The sequence below is a fragment of the Vulpes lagopus genome, chromosome 3, assembly GCF_018345385.1.
Source record: "Vulpes lagopus strain Blue_001 chromosome 3, ASM1834538v1, whole genome shotgun sequence".
Taxonomy (NCBI): Eukaryota; Metazoa; Chordata; class Mammalia; order Carnivora; family Canidae; genus Vulpes; species Vulpes lagopus.
Genome location: NC_054826.1, coordinates 55,837,183 through 55,854,315, shown reverse-complemented (window position 1 = coordinate 55,854,315; position 17,133 = coordinate 55,837,183). Strand labels below are relative to the sequence as shown.

Below are 17,133 nucleotides of genomic sequence, written 5' to 3'. Positions count from 1 at the left end.
GAGGAATATGTTTTGGTCTAGTTCCAGCCTCCATCAGGTTGAACTTTGCTGACTTTTTTCTCATCTCTACTCTATCCTAACTAACAAACCACCATCCTCTCAGAATTTTCAAGGGATAGATTTTACTGTCTATTTTTAAATTTCTGCTGTTAGTAATGGCAATGGTTAGTTTATAGATGTGGATTTTAAAAGCCATCAGCCATTCTCAGCCCTGTCTTTCCCACCGACGTGGTAAATCCTTCAGCGTGAAACCTCAGGCCTAGTCAGCGGGTGAGCCAAGCGGCGGGTGTGCAGTGTGCATGTGGGGCAGGGCAGAGGGCTACAGGGCAGTTTGAAATTGGTCTTTTGGGAGGTTGGATTCCAACATGCTCGTTTTTATGGAGGTGACGCCTTGGACACTTATGTATTCAGACCCTCAGCCTAACACCTGCCTGACCCACAGAGTCAGAGGCAGACTTCTTGCCTGTCTGTCATGCACAGACCACTTATTCTCAAGGGCACACATCCTCTTCTAATGTCTGTTAGAAGAACCAACTCCTGGCCGGTGGTCTGGGATGGATATCCTCTCCATAATCGGTCCCCAGAACCAGGGAAACTGGAAGCAGATGTGGCATAGGAGCCAGTTGGGATGAAGCGAGAAAGGCCGCCCATGGGCCACTAAACAGATGGTTTCCTATCACTGGCACCACTGTTGGCTGCTGATGCATGGGCATATTTACCCAGCACCCTGCTCAGCTCTAAATCAGAGGGGTCACTTGGAAGCGCTCAGCTGCTGCCCACAACTTAGGATGTCCATATTGCTTCAAGAAGCTGCCACTAGGCCAGACTGAGGTGCACACCTGCTTCTGCGTAACTCCTGCTACATACGCGGCATGCTCATGGAGACTCCTGTCCCTTCTTTGAGAAGCCCTGTCACAATGTCCTCAATGACATGAGCTTTGGAATCACCCCTCATCCTTTTCCTCCCTGGCCCATTGTTTAACCACCTGCCCAGGATCACAGACACATTTCAGAGGGTCTTCTGTGTTTGCAGGACCTAAAGAGAGACTAAGTCATCCAGGGAGAACTAGGGAGCCCCATATAAGTCAAGAGAACTATATCTGCTGTTACCTCCTCTGCAATCCTCTGTGACGGGGCCAGAGGAGGCAGGAGCCATCATGTTTGAGGATCGAAACTCTTCCCACCACCGTGAAGTCTTGAAAGCTGTGGCCCTCCCCCTTGCCCCCATACCTTCCAAGATACCTTCTTAGAGAGAGAGAGAGGCAGGGAATGGAGAAAGCCATGGAGATATTAGGCCTTTTTACCCAGAATTGATCCAAATTCTTCAAAGGTATTGTTTAAAGGATCAGCTATGTCCAAGTTTTAAACAGTTTGATATTTTAGTAATTTTTTTCCTCCTAAAAAACATCAGGTAAGGACTCAGGAAAAAAAAAAGGCTAGCTTAGTTATAGTCAAACAAAGGAATTTAAATTTCTCTGCTGTTATGGGCTTACCTGTGTCCGCTTAAAATTCACATGTTGGAGTCCTGACCCTGAGGACATCAGAATGTGACTATATTTGGAGACAGGGTATTTCAAGTGGTGATGAAGTTAACATGAAATCTTTGGGGTGATCCCTAATCCAATATAATGTGTGTGCTTATAACAAGAGGAAATTAGGGCACAGGCACAGAGGAAGACCATGTAAAGGATACAGAGAGAAGATGACCGTGTACAGGCCAAGGAGAGAGGCCTCAGAAGAAACCCACCCTACTGACTCCTTGATCTTGGACTTTCAGCCCCCAGAACTGTGAGAAAACAATTTTTGCTGTATAACCACCCAGTCTACGGTACTTTGTTACGGTAGCCATAGCAAACGAATATATCTGCATATCTGAATAACAGTTTAAATGAATTTACAACCCTGTCACATCTTCATTATTTTTAAATATACTATAATATCTAGTTATTTAGTATTTCCTATGTGGTAGGCATTGTTCTAAGGGCTTATATAAATTAACCCATTTATTTTATTTTATTTTATTTTATTATTATTTTTTTTAAGATTTTATTTATTCATTCACGAGAGACACACAGAAAGAGAGAGAGAGAGGCAGAGACACAGGCAGAGGGAGAAGCAGGCTCCATGCAGGGAGCCCAATGTGGGAGTCGATCCTGGGACTCCAGGATGATGACCTGGGCCGAAGGCGGTGCTAAACCGCTGAGCCATCCAGGGATTCCCCCCCGCCCTTTTTTTATTTTTATATATAACAACTTCATTTAATCCCCATTTACGGGTATGAACACTGAAGGACAGAGAAAGTAACTTGCCTAGAGCTTCCCAAAGCAAAGTGTCAAGTGGCAGAGCCAGGATTCAGAGCCAGGTGTTTGGGCTCTGGAGCAACGCGCTCCATCAACGCAGGGAAACTTGGGTGGTTTTCCTTAAACTTAAACTTCCTGGTGGTTTTCCATATCAGTACCCATATAGTCACCACATTTGTTTTAAGAGTCATATGGAATTCTGTGTTTTATTCCAGGGCATAAAAATTAAACCTGCATTGGTGTCTTTGCTGCTTTAGCAAGTGGCCTTGTGCCCAGCGTCAGGAACAGTGACTCATCTAGAAAGAATTAAAGCATTTCCTCTCACCCCTGCAGGAGCAGAGTGGCCATTGTGTTTCTAAGGATTGGTAGGTTCTCCTTAATTTAGCAGACACTTTTGCATTGCTAACAGAACTCCTTTTTGATAATTTTTGCCTGAAAGGACTTTAAGCCATGTTAGGACAGAAAAGAAGCAAAATGAGAGTTGTTTTTTTCTTTTTTTAGGAGTGATACTCGATGGATTTGGAGTCAGCATCCTAAGAAATGTCTGAGGATAGAAGACAGGAAAAAGATCTTTGGGGCCTGGGGTCCTGTGCCTGGCCCATCTGGGAGTGGTCTCATCTGATTGGAAAGGGTCAGATCTAGTGTGAACAGGGGCAAAGGACCACAAGGGTTTGGGTTGGAGTGCCCAGGAAGGATACCAGACCAGTGAAGGGCTGTCCTGCACCCAGAGGCAAACATCCAGGTCAGGCTGCACAGTGGGAAAAGGAAACTATCGCTGGGCACATACCCTGCCTGCCCAGCCTCCTGGGAGAGCTTACTAAGCCCTTATCCCACAGTGAATCATCTGTGGTGAGGGGCTTCCTCTTGGTAGCTGAGGACTTTGGCAAACTTTACGAGATCTAATTAAATCATTTTATCCCCTACATTCCATCCCTTTTTGTGTTTGTATCAGTTTCCAGGAGATATTTTTCAACTTTAATTTTCCATCCTTTCTGTTGAGTTTTCAATTGTTGCTGTATCTCTTTCATTTTCAAGGGTTCTTTTGTGTTTTCAGGACATTTCTTTTTTATAATACCTATTCTTGTTTCATGGACACAATATTCTTTCTTCTCTGCACGTATTATTTATAGTTTTTTGGGAGGGGAGTATAGGGAGGGGAGTTTTCTTCTTCCTGCAGTTTCTGGTTCCTTCAGGTCTTTTCGTTTGGGTCTCTGTCTTCAATGTTAAAGGTTGCCCTCCAGTGTCTTACAGTTTTGGTTTTCTGTCCATTATTAAGTGGGAAAGATAGATCCTATAAAACATACTGAATTCTGTACCTATAAAGAGAGAATATGCCTTTTTATACAAGTGAATATGGAATATTCCTGAAAATTGAGCAAATGTTATGCCACCAAGAAAATCTCAAGAAATTCCAAAGAATAGAAATATACAAATAACATTCTCTAATCATAATGTAATAATACTTCTAGAAATTAATGACAGAGGGGCGCCTGAGTGGCTCAGTCAGTTAAGTGTCTGCCTTCAGCTCAGATCATGATCCCAGGATCCTAAGCTCCCCAGGGAGCCTGCTTCTCCCTCTCCCTCTGCCTGTTACGCCCCCTGCTTGTGCTCTCTTTCTCTCTTTGTCAAATAAATACATAGAATTTTTTAAAAAAGAAATTAATGGCAATTTCTTAAAGTTTTAATTTTCTTTTCCCTGCTAAGTTAAAAATGTTCAAATAATTACTGGGATAAAGGGAAAATAAAAAAATAAAATGGCAGAATTTCTTGAAGATAAAAATGAAAACACACACACAATCTCTGTGATACTGCTAAAGCATGTATCATGTATCACAGGAAAACTTATAGCTTTAAATACCTGGTACAGTCAAAATGGAAACATAAATGTAACTTAATTTAACATCCAAAATGAAAAGCTAGAAAAAAATTAGATAAGCCAAAAGAAAGAAGAAAGGAATTAGTAAAGATGAACTTACAAATAATAATTTCAAAAACAGAAAAGAGAAGAATTAACAAATCCAAAAGTTGGTTATTTGAAAAACACAAATACAGAAACCATTAGCTAATTTGAGCTTTAAATAGGGAGAAAGCACAGGGCGCCTGGGTGGCTTAGGGTTAAGCAGTTGGGTTCTGCTCAGGTCATAATCTCAGGGTCCTGGGATTGAGCCCCAAGACAGGCTCCCTGCTCAGTGGGGAGTCTGCTTCTCCCTCTGCCTCTGTCTCTCTCCCCGACTCATGCTCTCCCTCTCCCAAACAAATAAATAAAATCTTTAAAAAAGGGAGAAAGCACAAATATACAAAAATAGAAATGATAAGGGGGAAATAGCATGAAAACAGAGAATACGATTTTTAAGAAGAAAATGCTTTGTATAACTATGCAAATAAATGTAAAGACTTAGAAGGCATAGGTATATTTTTAGGCAAACACAACTTACCAAAATTGATCCTAATAGAGAGACATACAGTCGAAAAAACTAGTTAATGTAAAAGAAATGAAAAGGCTGAAAGGTTATTCCCCCAAAAGAAAAACACAAAGCATATACAAAAAAGATAAGTGGTTTCACAAAGAAATTCTACATAATCTTTAAGGATCAGGTAATTCCACTGTTAAATTATCTTAGTGTTTCATTTTAGGAAGCATATAAAATATTAATCCCAAACCTGATAAGGATTGCCAGGTTTTTATTCCAATAAACTTCAAATTTATTTGGAAAAAAAGTCCAAAGATTTTTATTCAAATAAAGGGAAACCACAGACCATTTTCACTAAAGAATGTCAATGAAAAAAAATATAGAATCTAACAGCAAATTTAAAAAATACCTTGTGATCCAGTGGGGTTTATTTCAAGAATGCAAAAGAAGGCCATATTAGAAAACCCATTAATACATAAGCATCTCCACAGATGTAATAAAGGCAATCTGCTGAATCTGACAAGATTCAGCATCTATTTGTGTGTTTTTTTAAGCCAAAACACTTAGTAAACTAGAAATTGATACCCATATCCTTAACATGATAAATAAATATACTATAGCTCAAAAGTTATCTCCTTACTAGCTTTTCTGCTAAAGAAATGAACAAAATAATGTCATTATGTCCTCTATTATATAATATAAAGTTGGAGGCATTAACCAGGGATATTTACAGAGAACAAACTGCATATCTGGAAAACACCAAAGAATTAACGGGAAAAGTAGTACAAACAAGACAATTTAGTAAAGTATCCAAAAAAGTTATCAAACTAATGTATAAAACCTAAAGACCTTCACACATGCAAACAAGAAACAGAAGGAGTCCCCATTTATTACAGCACACAAAATACCAAGGCATAGATATTAGACATAATAACCAAAGAAGGAAAACTGTGAAATGACTAAGAAATCCCAAATTTGAATATGAAAAAATGGAAAGACATCAAGTTGCTGGATAGGAAGATACAACCTCATAGAGATGTCTATTCTCCCTAATTTATAAATGCAGACCAATTCCAATAAAAATATTATGGTTTTTTTTCTGAAACCACATTAGTTGATGATAAAATTTGAGGAACAGAGAAGCAAAATTTGACAAAAGAACCTCTGAAAAAAAAGAAAGCAATAGAGAGACTTGGAGCTGATCTTATACAGCTTTTATATTTAAAACATTTTGGTAATGGCCCATTAATATACAGGAAGATCAATAAAACAGAATTTAAAAATCCAGAAATAGACTCAATTCCATTTATAAAGGTAATATATGACAAAGGCAGCATCTCAAACTGATGAGGTAACAAAAGGCAAGCTGAGGGCAAAAGGCAAAGTGACACTCCACATACCCTCGACCCACAAGATGGCAGTGGGATGTGTTTCATTCCCCAGGCACTCATGACTGCCCAAGAACAAAGAAAGAAAAACAAATGGCCAACTGATAAAGATCACAGTCATGCAGGACCTGAAATTCTATCAGTTTGTCACTGCCCTAATAATTTACAAGAAAAACACAATCTTAATAGTAGCCAGACTTCCAGGAACCTATAGACTCAATTTCTTGGAGCCCTAATATCACCTTCTCCTTCCATAGGATAAGAAACTACATAATCAGTCATTCCTCACACTTAAAATGCAGCTTTTTCTGCCCACAGGTCCTGTCCTATGCTTTAATGAAACCATCTTTTTGCACTGGAAACATCTCAAGAATTCTTTCTTGACCATTCACTTTTGGACCCAAACATCAAAACTCATCATTCTGGTGCTCAACATGGGGCTCAAGTATTCTCACTTGGACTCGGAGCTTTGGTGCCAACTTGGTGAGTAATTCCTCTTCTCTTTCTCTCCTGTCATTTCAGGGGCTATTCAAAGACTATGGGCTTATTGGAAAACTTTCATGTTGATTGTTCAGGCTGTAATCCTCTAGCCCATGGCTACTCTAGAGGGAGGAAAAAAACCTGCCTGTTGGCTGGAAGTTAGTACCATGGTACCGGAATGGTAATAAGACCTAGAAACTTGATGGCCTCTCATCGTTTCTGTCTTTATGCAAAGTTGTCTTTTCTTGGGCACAGGACAGCCATCTAAGTCACTAGGACAGCTGCCAATCTTAAGACTGAGATTTCTCCTAATTGGTCTAATTTGGTCCCCTTCACATCTCTGGTCTAACCACTTTTGGTGGCATGACCTCCACCTGGAGCCAGCTGAAATGAGTACCCAGTTGAGTTAAAACCCAACCAGGGACTATTTCCTAGGGAAGCCAGCTGTAAAAACTACATGTGTTGAAATGTCGCTTAGATCATGGTGGATTTCTATCCTTACTGTTTTCTGTCCATGTCCCTTACTCACTACTTAAATTACAAAATTGGGTAATTTTCCCCCTGTAAAACATTTTTTTGTGTGTTTTCCCTGGGTTAAAAATGGCAAGTTCTTCATGGCACAGCATGACATTTTGGACCATTCACTGGCACCATTTGCAGCCTAGGATGCAATCAGGAAGTGGGGGCAATATCCCCCATATCCCTCCTACAAGGCAGGGTGGTGATTATAGCAACTTCTTTTGAAGGGATTGCTCCAATCCTTTGATACCGGGAATCTCTGACATATCCTTCATGGGATGCCACCTAGGAGTTGGGGATGGATTTTTTTCTGGTAATGGACTTTCTCTACTTTTCTAGGAACATGGGATCTTCTTCTTCAGTTCCCAAGGGTTCTCCCTTGGGATGCCTTTTAACCCACTGGAATCAATTTGGATTGCAAGATTTAAGAAAAAACCTGGTCTTCTTCTGTAATACTGCATGGCCTCAGTACTCCTTGAGAGACAAGGAAAAACGGTCTATTGATGGGACATTAAGCTTCAGTACAATCTATCACTTAGGTCTCTTCTGCAAAAAGCAGGGCAAATGCACTGAGGTACCCTAGTGTCTAGGCCTTCATGGCCCTAAATCAGGACCCTGACCTAAGGCCCTCTTGCAGAATGTGTCTAGCTACCAACCAGGTTAATAAATCTCTCTGGACATACTGGATGATGATTGTCTAAATAGGTCCATTCCTCCTAATTCACTTTGGCTACTAGAGGAATCACTGGCCGGTCCAAACAAAGAGGACATTGCCTCTGTTGCTATCCTTCTTCCTTATAAACCTCAAGACCCCTCAGCTCCCAGCCCCGCTGGACATACCAGGAGCAGAACTATCATCTGGCAGCTCCACCTGAATCTGGATCACATCCTCTTAGGGAGGTTGCTATTAGAGAAATGGGCACAATTGAAATCCATGCCCCATTCTCCATGACAGACCTGACTCAGATAAAACAACAGAACAATATTCGGAAAACCCTTCTCAATTTATGGAGGGCTTTCAACAATGATCTATTAAGTTTGATTTGATCTGGCAAGATATATATACATCATATTAACCCATTGTTGCACTCCTGAGGAAAAGAATCATATCTGGGCAGGGGCTCAAGAATTTGCTGATGAGCTAGCAGCCAGAATAGAGGCTGTCATCAGGTGGGGGGTTGTTTCCAATACTGAATCTCCCAAGAATTACCAAAAGAGACAGGGAAAGGAAAGACAAGACCATAATCACCTGTTTAATAGAAAGAATGAGAAAAGGATTCTCTAAACCTGTAAACTTTGATAAAATTTAGGAAGTCACTCAAAGAGGTGATGAGAATCCAGCTCTATTTCAGGGTCAGTCAATAGAAGCCATCCATAAATATACAAATCTGGACACAATCTCATTTGAGAGAACAACCACACTAACCATGCATTTTTTAAGTTGGCACCTGACATTTGCCAAAAAAAATGACTAGAATGACTTTAGGTCCCCAAACCCCCACCCAGTGCCTATTAGAAGTAGCTACTGGAGTCTTTAATAATAGAGGTATGGCCTTATAGCAGGAAAAGGACTGGAGAGCTAAACTGCAGGATAAAATACAGATTCAAATATTGGCTGCTGGTATTGCAGATTCCCTACAACACCAGACCAACCAGGGGCCAAAGAAAATGCCTCTATCAGACAAAGGATCGAGTAAGACCCCACGCAATGAGTGTGGCCAAATGAGACACTGGAGCAAAGAATGTCCAGACAAATGCTTTCCACCAGGGCCGTGTCCTGTTTGTAAGAACAAAGGATATTGGAAGAGAGACTGTCCTCAACTCCAGAGAAAGATGAAGACAGGAACTCACTTCCTCACCCAAGAGCAGAAACTGGAGGGTCTGGCATGATGGGCCCCTCAAGCTGGTCTGGCTGCCTTTGACAGCAAGATTACAGAGCCCTGGGTTATCTTGGATGTGGGAGATAAGTTTATCAATTTTCTTATTGATACAGGAACCACTTACTCTGTTCTTATTTAGCACTCTGGCCTTATTTAGCACTCTGGCTAACCATAAAACTGTTAGCATAGAAGGGTAAACTAAAATGTGCCACCAGACAATGCTTTCCGCTTGCAAATATAGAAGTCGATTGGTTGTTCATATTTTTCTAGTCTTTCCATCTTGCTCCACTCCATTACTCGGACAAGACTTGATATATAAACTAGGGAGCAGGTTTGCTCTCACTAAAAAAGAAGGTGGATGACATGTTCTCTTTAACACCTGGAGAATTAAAACCTTACCCCAATATCTCTTCTAATATCTGGAAGGCAGTAACTCCGCAGGTCTGGGATTCTGACATCCTCAGATGGGCTCTCAAAGCCCAACCCATAAAATGACCTCAAAGGACTCAACCACTATACCTCACAAAAAACAATACCCCTAAAAAACCTGAGGCAAAAGCTGGCTTACAACCACTTATTGTTAAGTTTCTCAAACATGGTATTTTTTTTTTTTTTCAAACATGGTATTTTTAAGACCTTGTCAATCTCCTTATAATACTCCAATCTTACCAGTAAAAAGGCCAAATGAGGAATATGAAATGATTCAAGATTTAAGAGCTATAAATGAAGCAGTTGTGTCTACTCATCCTATAGTGCCAAATCCATATACTATTCTCACCCAGGGCCCTGGTTATCCCAACTGGTTTACAGTATTTGACTTAAAAGCCACCTTCTTTTACATCCCTCTAAATGAAGAAACACAGCCATTCTATGATTTTGAATGGACCTCACTTTTAAGCTCACAGGCTGCTCAATCAGCTCGGATAGTCTTTCTTGCTGCAGGGATTTAGAGATAGTCCTCACCTACTCGGGGCTGCACTTGATATCCATGATATCTCTCTGTCTCAAGGGAGTAGAGTTCACTATGTGGATGATATTTTAATCTCTAGCCCTGCAAAAGAAACATCTGATAGTAATTCCATAACTTACCTTAATTTCTTGGCAGACAGAGGGTATCACTTCTCCCCTAAAAAGACATACGTATCTAAACAGAAAGTACAATATTTGGGATATGAACTAACACCATGTCACTGCACCCTGTCTACTGACTGGAAAAAGGCTATATTAGACCTTGGACCCCCAGTTAAGAAATAAACAACTCTGTACTTGCCTAGGCATGCAGGTTTTTGCTACTTGTGGATTCCTGGATTTGGGCTCTTAGCCAAACCATTGTATGATTCAATTAAAGGCCCCGATGAAGAAACTTTACTCTGGACTAAAGCCCAGCAGACAGCCTTTCAAACATTAAGAGCTAAGCTTTCATCAGCTCCAGCTTTGGCTTTACTAAACCTAGAAAAACTTTTCATTTTATATGTAACAGAAAAAAACAGGGACAAGCTTTGGGAGTTCTTATCCAGAAATTAGGAAGTGAAAAAGGACCAGTGGGCTATTTTTCATAGTCATTTGATAATGTAGCTCATGGGTGGCCAGCTGGTCTTCGAGCAGTGGCTGGAACAGCCCTCCCTCCTGGTAGAAGCAGCTTCAAAGCTTACCATGGGACAATCCTTGACATTGATGACTCCACATCAGGTCCAAAGTGTCCTAGAGACCAAAGGCCACCAATGGATGATGGGAGGCTGACTTACTAAATACCAGGCTATGCTTTTAGACACACCTAAATTAATATTTAAAACCTGTCAAACTTTAAACCCAGCTACTCTTATGCCTGCATCTGACCATCATACTTCTCTGTTAAAGCATGACTGCTCAGAGATTATTGATCTTGTTTATTCTAGCAGACCAGATTTAAAAGATTCCCCTATTGAAAATGCAGATAACAATTGGTTTACAGTCCACAGTTGCAGATGGCAGTAGCTTCATGAATAAGGGAGAAAGAAAAGCTGGGTATGTTATAGTTAAACTAAGACCATTGAGGCAAAAGCCCTTCCAATAAATACTTATGCTCCAAAGCCTGGATTAATAGCATTTACCTGTGCTCTTCAATTGGCAAAAGCTCTAAAAGTTAATATTTATACTGACTCCAAATATGCTTTTCCAGTGCTAAGTGCCTACGGGGCAGTTTGGAAGGAAAGGGGATTATTATCAAGCCTTAACTCCCCAAACATGGGCCTGAAATAATTAATGCTTCTTGAGGCTGTACACCTAAGGAGGCAGCTGTAATTCTCATCCGAGGACATCAAAAGGATATGATCTTAGAACCTAAAGGAACAAAAAAAGAAAAAGAAAAAGAAAAAAAAAGAACCTAAAGGAAAACAATTTTGCCGGCCATCCAGCCAAGCAGGTAGCACAAAATAAATATTATTTTACACTTACAAATATTAAGTCTTGACTCCAATAAAGTCCCTAACTCCAGTCTATTCAGACCAAGAAATTCACCTAGCTCAGGAGTGAGGATATTTAAAAATGCATAGGACTGGCTTTTTAATCATGAGCGAAAAATCTTTATACCCAAAAATAACACTCAACATTTAGAAGGGGTATCAGGGCAAACGTGTTCTCAAACCACTGTACTGCAGGCCTGTTTTGCACCGATGGGATAAGGCCACCCAGAACCGGAGGGCAAGCTCCAGGTTGGTAGGAGGCGGGGGGAGGGGGGGGGGCGGTCCCTGTGGAACTAACCTAGGTCCGGGCTTTCCTCCAGCGGAAAGCAGGAACCAATTCCTGGCAAGAGGAACCCAGATTGACGGTGCCATGGAGATGCTGCAAATCTTAGCCGTCAGCCTCAGCAAGACCCCGCGGTCTGGTGGGTTCAGGCAGGCTGCAGAGCGCAGCAGGGCTGGGGGCGCAGGGGTGGACAGGATGGGAATGCTGCAGGCGGGAGGGGAGCCCCCATCCGTCCCGAAACTCAACCCTTGAGCTTCCACGGGGTCGGTGGCGGAGTTAGGTCTGGCCGCGGTCACGCAGCGCAGGTTAGAGCACGTTAGAGCACGTTAGAGCAGGGCGCAGGTGCAGCCCAGGTCAGCCCCGCGGCCGACCCCCGAGCCCCGGTGCAGAGAAGCAAGGTCGGGCGGAGGGCGGGGCGGCCCGGGGTGGGCGGGGCCTGCGGAGGCGGGGGCGGGGCCAGAGGTGGGCTGAGGCTGGCCCGAAGGCGGGGCCTGGCCGCGCGGGGAGTGCGCCTGCGCGGGGGGCGCCGGGGGCGGGGCTGCGCGTGCGCGGTGCGCGTGCCCCGGAGGGCGGAGTCCAGGGCGGGCGCAGGCCGAGGGAGGGGGCGCGGCGCGTCGGGAGTCAGGCGCTGGCTCGGGCCACGGACGCGATGCTGGCTGCGGCGGGCCGGGCGGCGGGGATGTGACGGGCCGCCCTCGCCTCACCTGCGCTCCTCGGGCGGCCCGCGGGCGGGGAGGCGGCGGCGTGACCTCCGCACGGTGAGAGCCGGGGGCGGGGGCGGGGGCGGGCCGGGGGCGGGCCGGGCCGGGTCGGGGTCGAGGTCGGGTCAGGTCGAGGTCGGGTCGGGGTCGGGGCCGGGGCCGGGGCCGGGGCGCGACCGTCCGGCGGGGAGGGGCCCTGCACCTGCACCTGCGGCGAGGCCGTGACCCCCCGGCGCCCCCCGCGCCCCCCGCGCCCCGGAGCGGCTCGAGGAGGGGCGAGCGCCGAGCCCGGGGCGGGGAGGGTCGGACGCCCCCGGCCCCGCGGGCAGTGACGGGCGCTGGGGCCGCGCCTTCCTGGAGCAGTCAGGGCGAGGCCCCGTCCCCCAGTGATTTCAGAGCCAGGATGCTCGTGCGGGTTGATGGGGGAAAGTACCCGGGTGCCCCGAAGGACGGCTGTTCTTTTTCTTTTTTTTTTTTTCTTCTTTTTTTTTTAATGGGCCCCAAACAAAGACACGCCCTAGGGCACATCCTGAGACCAAACTTCGGTGGACCCCACGGTTGCCAGAGGGTCCAGATGCTGCTTCTCTTCTCCTGTGGACACCTGTCTTTAGACCTATCGGTGGTTTTTTTTTTTTCTTTAAATGCTCCTACTTTTTTTTTCTTTCTTTCTTTTCTTTTTTTTTTTTTTTAATCAAAGTAAAAGGAAGAATGGTTCCTCTGAGGTACAGTCCTTGATGGCTAAGCCCGAGTTTGAATTGCAATAATTGCCAATTCATGTCTGTAGGGCTCCCCAGCCGGGGAGGCTTGCAGCCCCGAGACTAGGCCTTGGCAGTGTGGACCCTACTGATGCACGGACCTCGAGGTCCCAGAGTGAAATGTGCATGTCTCACTCCCATCCGTGAGATGAAAATTGAGCTCTAGTCTTTTCAGGATAGACATTTGCGAAGGCATTCCTATTCTCCCGATTAAAATATAATGGGGCCTATTATTTTTGCCATTTTAAAAACAAAACAAAACAAAAACAACAAAAACAGCACCTCATCTTTTGGGCTGGTTTAAAGATTTTTAGTGGTGGCAGCTCTGCTTTAACCGAAAGGGATTCTCAGGGCACCCCCGCCCCCCCCAGGCACAAAACATGGCTTATCTGCAATCTATATACGATAAGGTCTTAAACGCTCCTGAATGTTTTGCCTCGAGTCCGTCTTCTCAGACATTTATTCCTGTTTTGTCTTGTGATTTATTATGGCTCTTTAGTATTATTTGATGGTTTCCTTTAGTGTTCCCAACACCATTGAGTTCAACACACACTTTCCTGAGCCCTTTAGCCATAATTCTTACTCTTTCACCCCAGTGTGATACTGATGTGCCTTGGTAAGAACCTGCTAGAAGCATCCTGAGAGCAAGAAGTCTCCATTTGAAACAATAGCAACAACCAGCCATTTATCCTGTATTTCCACATGGAGACCTTCTTCTTCTTTTTTTTTTTGGTTGTTGTTGCTTTGGCTCAACTGCTTGGTGTGTTGGAAGAAGGGGACTTTGCTTCCATCAGTGACTCAGTATAGGTTGCTGAGTCCATCATGACTCTACATAATCTGTGTGTGATCGAAGTCAGAGTCCTATACAGTGGCTGTTAACTTGCGTTTCTACCATTTTGCCCACCTCTTCATACAAAGACTACCTAAGGGTTCTCGGAAGATGACATCTTCCTTTGTGATTTTACACCGTTCACTCTGTTGAGAATTCTCTACCTCGTATACAGTTTGCTCTTCAAGACCCTCCTGAAAATATCACCTCTGGAAGCGGTCCAGACATCTTATCCCCTTTGTCTTGACTGACCCAATGCACATCATTTGTTATGCATTTAGCATTTGTCAGTTAGTGATGATGTGTTTATGTGTCTGTCTCCATAAGATTTTCGGGTTTCTTCGGAAAGGACCTTTGCAACTCTCCCATGTACTGTTATGTGGTACAGGTACTCAACCGTTAATTGAATTTTTGAGGAATGCTCTTAATTATGAATATAGGTTTAAGATAGGCAGACTTTGTTAACTATCTCTTGTAATACCGGAAAACGTGGGAAAAATGAATATGCAAGTTGCATTGAAATTTCCAAGAACACAGTCAAAAGTTTTGCTGGTTGGGACTAAAAACCCCAGTTATGACAGCAAAAACCAATGCATTCTGTGATGCAAGACTAAAATAGGCATGGCCGGTAAGGATTGCTGCTTTGTTAATTCATAGGACTTTATTTTGAGGCAAAGTAATTTACCCAAGGTCATGCAGGTAGAAAGGGACAGACCTGAGATACAGCTTTGACTGTATTTTACCTTTGTCCCCAGTTTCCTAATTCAAAGTCTTAATGATTGTTCTACAATCGGAGTGGAAGATTTTGAGGGGCATAGACATGTATTAGTAAAGGGGTCTATAAATAGAATGTTGAATTTGAAGGAATTAATAAATTACTTGGTTCAGCTTTAAAAATTTTACCCATTAAACAACTAATGCTCGAAAGATAAGTGCCTTGTTTGAGGTTGCTTAGAGTCATACCCCACATCTCCTGACCTCATGCTTGTGTCCTTTTCATTACTTCATGGTGCTTTTGGGGAAGATGAGGAGGCTGCCAATTTTCAGAGGGAGAACAAACCAGCTTGTATTTTCTCCCTCCTTGAATACTTAGCTGCCACTCTTGGGACCTCAGAGCCCTTGAGTGGTGAGAAACATGATTATTCATTTGGGGATAGAGGAGAAACCTAACCTTCACTACTCCGTTGGCCAAATAGTTTTTAACTTCAGTGCTTGGGGCCCTCTCCAGATGCCCCATCACAAGTGGCTTCTGCTCGCCATATGGAGATCCCACATATAGTTACATTTTGATGGTAAAATGAGATTTTAATATAATAAGGTTACAGATGGCTGGTAGCATGGCTAAAATTACACGTAGGGCTAGTGTGTGCGTGAGAAGAGCCTATCTGATTACTCTTCCGTGATAGGTTTTGGGGGAAAGAAGATGGACAGTTGTGGTTTTATGCCTCTGAAAAGCCAGTTTCCAAGCGTGTACTTACTCTAGTGGGCCTGATCAATTCCAACAAGCTTTTTACTTTACAAACAACTTAATGATGAAAGAAATAAAAAGTTTACTTTTTCTTCTCATTTGTTTCTCACCAAATCTACGTGATTTTATACTATAATCAAAGCATAAATATAATGTTCAATATTTACTTACATATATAATGTTTTCTTTTTTGCTGTGATTTTTGTACATTTCAATTATACAATGTTACAGTGAATTGAGTTACTTATTTTTAATAGTTGGAAATACTAGTTTCTTGTTTTGCAAGGAATGCAATTATCACATGGTTGTGCTGTTTTGCTTCTTCCCTTTAGGATAAAGACCCGGGAAGGAGAATTACAAGGGCAAGGGGCAATATTTGAAAAATATTGCCAAATTTATTTCTGACAGGTTTTTTTTTTTTAAATTGATTTACACTGCCTCCTGCAGTTTGGTTGACCAGTTTCATCATACTTTTATAGGTTCTTAAGAGTTTGTTTTTTAAAAATAGGTGTAAGAGTACCTACTGGCTAACATCACTATCTACAATAGAAAAGCAAATGCAGTATTTTTCTAGTTTTACTTTCTCCTTTGTATGAGTTGTCTTTTGCCCATAAATTTATTGGAGTCTTTTTACCAATTTTCATAAGCACTTAACATCATAAATATTTGAATTTCTTAAAATATGTTTCTGATCTGTTTTATTTTTATTATTGTGGACTTGGCAGTTTTTAAAATTATTAAAATCACTGACTTACAAAAATTTTTTTGTGATTTCATCTTATGATTGTGAGGTCTGAGAATGAATGTCAGTCCACCATGTGATGTACACTTTTATTTTCCTAAGCTTCTAGAGTTTATTTTATCATATGTATATATCTTTAGAAAATTATATATGCAATTAAGATTGAATTTAGTTTATGTGGATTTTGTTCTATAGAGAATCACATTTTTATAAATATCTGAGTTTCCATTGGTAAGCAGCTGCTTTTTTTCCTTCCTGAGCTTGAATAGGAAACAACAACAAAAAAAACTAACTTAGTTATTATTTTTTTAAATGAATGGATACTTGTTTTTAAGTAAACTATAGTAAATTTTGACAAATGAAAATTTCAGGAAAGCATATTTTGGTTAATTGAAGTTTTTGTTGGTTCATGGTTAACCGGAAGGTCATTTCTGATTTAACGCTTATTGTTAATCATTCTAAAATATATGAAAGTAAAGCTTTGGTTATCTGCTTCCTTTGGGGAGTGAGACATTCTAGATAGATGAGCTATCCCAGGGTAATAGTTAACATTTAATGCTGGATACGGTGCTGGTACTTGGCATGGAGTTGCTTACTTACTTATCTCTCATAACAACCATAGGAGGTAGGTCTTTTTTGTATCCTCACTTTGCAAATGAGGAAACTTAGGCAAAGTGACCTGCCAGAGTTAACACAGCTAGTGAGCAGTAGAACTGTTACCCAGTCAACTACTTTTAAAAGGCTCTGTTTGAGAACTGTATTATCTTATTTTCTGTGCTAAGGATTTGAACTTTGTCTTGTAGGCAATGGAAAGATATTAGATGTTTGAGAGCAAAGGGATGATAGGGTATGTTGTTTAGGGAGTTGGCTGATGTGGCAGTGTGGAAATATATTGAATTATGTTTCTGATAGAAGGTGGTTGAAGTAGGTCATATG

General features: G+C 42.2%; 1 protein-coding gene and 1 long non-coding RNA gene across 14 annotated transcripts in view; one reads left to right on the top strand and one right to left on the bottom strand.

The window, feature by feature from the left end:
* LOC121487382 overlaps positions 1–10,189 on the bottom strand; it is a 34,027-nt gene extending 23,838 nt beyond the window's left edge. For both annotated transcript variants that reach the window (XR_005986832.1, XR_005986831.1), the window contains exon 1: positions 10,068–10,189. This is a non-coding gene — a long non-coding RNA (uncharacterized LOC121487382). The remainder of the gene's footprint in view (positions 1–10,067) is intronic.
* A 1,569-nt stretch (positions 10,190–11,758) lies between these two features.
* Positions 11,759–17,133, top strand: part of CCSER2 (coiled-coil serine rich protein 2) — a 186,111-nt gene continuing 180,736 nt past the window's right edge. For 4 of the 12 annotated variants that reach the window (XM_041750647.1, XM_041750650.1, XM_041750645.1 and 1 more), the window contains exon 1: positions 12,250–12,460. The gene's annotated coding sequence lies outside the window, so the exon portion shown is untranslated. Of the gene's footprint in view, positions 11,842–12,249; positions 12,461–17,133 lie in introns of those variants that run through there. The other 8 variants (XM_041750651.1, XM_041750646.1, XM_041750648.1 and 5 more) reach the window with 5 other exon arrangements.